We start from the raw sequence: 5,000 nt of genomic DNA on the forward strand, positions 1-5,000 counted from the left end.
CTCTCTCTCTCTCTCTCTCTCTCTCTCTCTCTCTCTCTCTCTCTCTCTCTCTCTCTCTCTCTTACACTATTAAATCAATAACACCAACACTTACTCCTACTCCTACTACTGCTACTACTACTACTACTACTACTACTACTACTACTACTACTACTACCACCACCACTACCACCACCACCACCACCACCACCACTAAGACTGAACCAGAACCCAACATTCATGCAACCCAGTGCCCATCAGAGCCACCCAGACTTGTGCCAGACCCACAAAAACCAGTCAGGGCTCCACACCAGCGCTTCTTGAGTTCACACGGAGAGGTGCACGTACCCACGGCCAAGAGCGAGAGGGCTAGAGTCAATCATAAAAGCATCCTGTATATTTCCTATGCAGAGTCTCTCACGAAAAGTATTTAAATGTACCTTAGTGATGTTAGTGCTATGTTTCTCTTAGTGGGTGCAATGACGAGAGCTTGACTATACAAGATCTTTCTTTTCCTACCTTCCTCTGTGCGTGTGTGTGGGTATGTGTAGGGGTGTGCGTGTGTGTGGATGGCTGGGTATGTGCGTGGGTGTGTATGTGGCAGTATTCTCCACTCCACTCCCGTCAGGAACCACTTATCTCCGTCTTAGCTTCTCCTGAGTTTCCGTAGCTGCAGTAAGGCGCCGTGGTCAGACTCAGAGGAGGTTAAGGCGGTGGTTATGTTTACTTCCTTCAGTAGTGGGGTGTTGTTGTACGCTCGGGAAATTACTGTTGTGTTTTAGTATTGGGAACTAAGGTTTTGTGGTGTTGTATTTTTTTGGTTCTGATTGCAGTACATATGCGCAAAATAATAATAGTGATAATGATAACAACAATAATAATAATAGCACCACAACCAAGAACAAACAAAAACAAATAAACTAATCAAACAAAATAAGCAACAAACATGAAAGAAAAAAATAAACACTAAAATAATGAAAACGTATAATAAAAAATAAATAAAAATCGCATCATCATCATCATCATCATCATCATCATCATCATCATCATCATCATCATCACAAAGAAATGGGTCAACTTACCTAGATCCATTTCAAGACCACCACCACCACCACCAACACCCCCAGGCAGCAGGAGTCAGGCTAAAGAAGAAAAGCAGGTAAGAAAGTTAAGAGAAAATCTAAATCTAAAATCTCTCCAGCCAAAGGCTGGAGAGAGATCAAAAGTTGCACTAAAGGAAGAAAACTGAAAGAAAAGAAAACTGGGAGAAACTTGAAAAGACACATGATAAACGAAAGTATATTTTATGAAGAAAAAAAAAGCGGGAGAGAAAGAGGAAGAGAAATTGAGATGGAAAGAAAAATTAGGATTATAAGATACCTACTCGTACCTCAGTATTCAACAAACAAAAGATACCGAATATTCATAACTTCTTCCATTTGGACAGTACTCTATAGACTCGTGTTATTAAAAAAGAAAGAAGGACAGTGATAAAAGAGGAAACGAGTGAGGGGGAGTTTCAAGGAAGCGAATTATCCTTGTGACTGGTGCGTTTCCTTACTCGAAGGCTCTCAAGGCAGGGCCAGGATGTACATCAAGAAGCATACGGTATTTATAAAGAATCTAAGCATTTATAAAGAGTTGCAATTCTTCATCGTAAACAGAGAGATTTCATCATAGAAAAGTTAAAAGAAATTCTATGACAGTACAAAGAACTAGGGATCTTATTTATTTATTTATTCGTTTATGTAAGAGAGGGCTTCCAAGGGCAACGAAAAATTAGGAAAAAAAAATCCCCACTGAGGCGCCACTCCCCTAACAGAAGTCACAGGAAAACAAGACTATCATTACTTATCACTTCAAGGCAGGGAATATTTAGATTTAGGCACTCTTTATAAACTCCTGCGTCTTAAACACCAAGCAAAAACAAGACCATTATTATTTATCATCATCATCAATTTAGTTCAGCTATAACAAAACTATTATTATTTATTATCATCATCTATTTAGTTCAAGACAGTGCATACCTACACTAGAGTACTCTTTATAAACCCCTGCGTCTTACATTAGAGTACTCTTTATAAACCCCTGCGTCTTACAGACATCATAGAAAAACAAAACTATAATCATTTATCATTTGTCAAAACAGAGCATGCCTAAATTGAGATATTTCTTATAAAAACCATGCCTTTTTTAGCATCAAATATAGTAATCATTCCACCGGCGTTCAGTGAAGTGAGTGCCTGGTTCAAGAGAGGAATGGTGTCAGGAGGGCATGAAATTATTAGTATTTATGCAGTAACCCCGCCAAGATGCCCCAAGCCATCGTAGTATTGCACATACATGGCTTAAACGCCTCTTAAACCCCCTTGCCTTCGTTCATGCAGGATGGTGAGAGTAAAAAAGTGAAGCTGTACACTGAAGGTGCAAAGTGACGTCTTCTAAATGACAGCAACAGACATTTTACTGGCGTGTGTTAACCTTTTGTGAGGGATGTGTGTGTGTGTGTCTGTGTAGGGGAAGGAAAACAATCTCTCTCTCTCTCTCTCTCTCTCTCTCTCTCTCTCTCTCTCTCTCTCTCTCTCTCTCTCTCTCTCTCTCTCTCTCTCTCTCTCTCTCTCTGCATTATTCAACACTTTCAAAACCATTATGCAAGCCAGAAATGCTGAGGAATGCACCACACAATCGCGCCTTAACATAACGTCACGCGGCGAGTCAAGGCGAGCACGTCACGACTGTTCCTGTGTCTCCCAAACTCCCTTTGTTGCAAGCTTCATTATGCACACTCTTGTTTTCCTGTGGTGCCTTACTGGTAAAGTCCAGTTCTCGCTAAAAGTGTTTAAATCTGTTGTTTCTTAACCCTGTCATTGCTGTATAAATTTTTCTATAATGGAGTTACAACTTCTAAACACTTATTTTTTGTACTACAGTTTCTCTTAATAGTTTTGTTGCCGAGAAATAAGTTAACTACAATCCTCTCCTTTGTTTGTGTGTTATAATATTATGTGTTTATATAAATTTCCTACTATGCTCTGAAAGCTAACAAAAGACGACCATGGCAGTGAAAGAATATGAGAACATAAGAAAATAAGGAAAGTTGCAAGAGTCCATCAGGTATACGCGTGGGGAGTCCCTTTATGAAACATGCCTACCAATTTCCATCGACCCGATACATATATATTCGCCTGATATTCATTTAGAAGTTTCCTAATGATTCGGCACTAACAACCTGATTACTGAATTTATTTCATTCATTTACCACTCTATTTGAGAACCAATTGCTTCCTATTTCATTTTAATTAACTGTATCAAGTTTGAACCGTTGTTTGTTGTTTCCTGAAAACTGACCCCTCTATTCTGAAATCTTTCTACGCCGCACTTCACTACTTTCAAAAAGGCTGAAGTTGAAGTGACGCAGGTTTTTTTTAAGGGTGTTTTTACGGTGCTAGAGACAGATTAATAATATTTTTACATTATGAACAGGAGAAACACTCTTGAGAAACTGGCTAATCAGTTCTGTGGCCTTGTAGAATAGCCGTGGTGAAAGAGCAAAGCGTTTTAAAACATGGGCTTACTATATAAATCTTTCCCTTAGGCTGAAAATCTTGGGTAAGTGGAGCAAAAGACCAGGAACTGAGTAAACTTTTTGTGTGATGTGAAGACGGAAAAGAGGGTGCTGATATGGTTTGTGGGTGAGGACACGTGCGTGAGACAGAAGGAAGGTGTGGGCAGGGGCAGTGATAGAGTGGCTGGGTCTGCGATACAAAGAATGATAAGAGAAAGACTAAAGATGGAGGAGGAGGAAGGAGAGATAAGAAAGAAGTCACGTGAAGATTAAAGTATTATGTATATCGTAGGTGGTTTGGTTGTTAGAAGAAGAAAGGAGTTTAATATTTTTATTTATCTACTATTTTTATTCATTTATTTTATTTTTTTATTTATTTACTTTTATTTTTGTTCAAGTGAATTTGCCAAGTAAAGTGAGATGAATGTATATTATATTTATTTATCTATCTATTATTTATTTTTTCTATCTATTTCTTCCTTTATTTTTTGCGCAAGTTAATTTTCCTAATGCAAAATGACTGACCAAGGAATAAAAAAAAATAAAAAAGAGCTAAATAAAGAAGGAACTGAAGAAGAACAGTAATGACTAAATATATGCATCATAAACTGAAAAAAAAAAAACACACACTCATGAGAACCCGCCTAACCATCTCTGTGGCCTCTGAAACACAACTACAGAGACATCAAGGACTTCAAGAATACGGAACTGATATCTACGAATGACTCTCTTTCCTTACTAACTCGTCCTCAACAGTTAACAGTACATAATAGTAGTACAAGTAAAAAGTTATGGGGGACCAAGATGATAAACAAATAAATAAGTAAATGAATAAATAAATAAACATCTTGCTGCAGAAAAGTCCAGTGATATGTGTCAGTTTTATAGAGAGAAAAAAAATGTAAAAATTGAAATAAAATATAGGTAAATCAAAACAATGAAACAGATAGATAAAAAGATAATATGTAGTGATTAATAGAAAAGAAAGAGGAGTAAATAAATAAACAGATCGAGAGAGAAAGAAAGAAAGAAAGAAAGAAAGAAAGAAAGAAAGAAAGAAAGAAAATACCTTGCTGCAGATAAAATAAAAAAATCTCGAGATGACAAGTTGCCAATTCTATAAAGAAAGAAAAAAATTGTAAAAGGTAAGAACGATAGAAAGAATAATAAACGGATGGATGATAAAAGACAGAAAAATATTACATGGAAAGAAAAAAATACGAGACAGTGAATGTACAACTCAAGGTGAATTTTTTTCATATTTGTCTTTTCGCTTTCCTTCCTGTTTTTCTTCTTGTTTTTGCTTGGGTACCACTTTTTCTTTCTTCCTTTTTTTATGTATGAATGTATGTGTGTGCGTCAGAGAGAGAGAGAGAGAGAGAGAGAGAGAGAGAGAGAGAGAGAGAGAGAGAGAGAGAGAGAGAGAGAGAGAGAGAGAGAGAGAACGAAAATATAT

General features: G+C 37.2%; 1 long non-coding RNA gene across 3 annotated transcripts in view; it reads right to left on the reverse strand.

The window, feature by feature from the left end:
• Positions 1-5,000, reverse strand: part of LOC135094393 (uncharacterized) — a 52,830-nt gene that overhangs the window by 12,184 nt on the left and 35,646 nt on the right. Inside the window, exon 3 of one of the 3 annotated variants that reach the window (XR_010263786.1) lies at positions 1,062-1,121. The exons of the other annotated variants lie outside the window; for them this stretch is intronic. This is a non-coding gene — a long non-coding RNA (uncharacterized LOC135094393). The remainder of the gene's footprint in view (positions 1-1,061; positions 1,122-5,000) is intronic. 3 annotated transcript variants of the gene reach the window in all.

Source organism: Scylla paramamosain, chromosome 3 (genome assembly GCF_035594125.1).
Source record: "Scylla paramamosain isolate STU-SP2022 chromosome 3, ASM3559412v1, whole genome shotgun sequence".
NCBI lineage: Eukaryota > Metazoa > Arthropoda > Malacostraca > Decapoda > Portunidae > Scylla > Scylla paramamosain.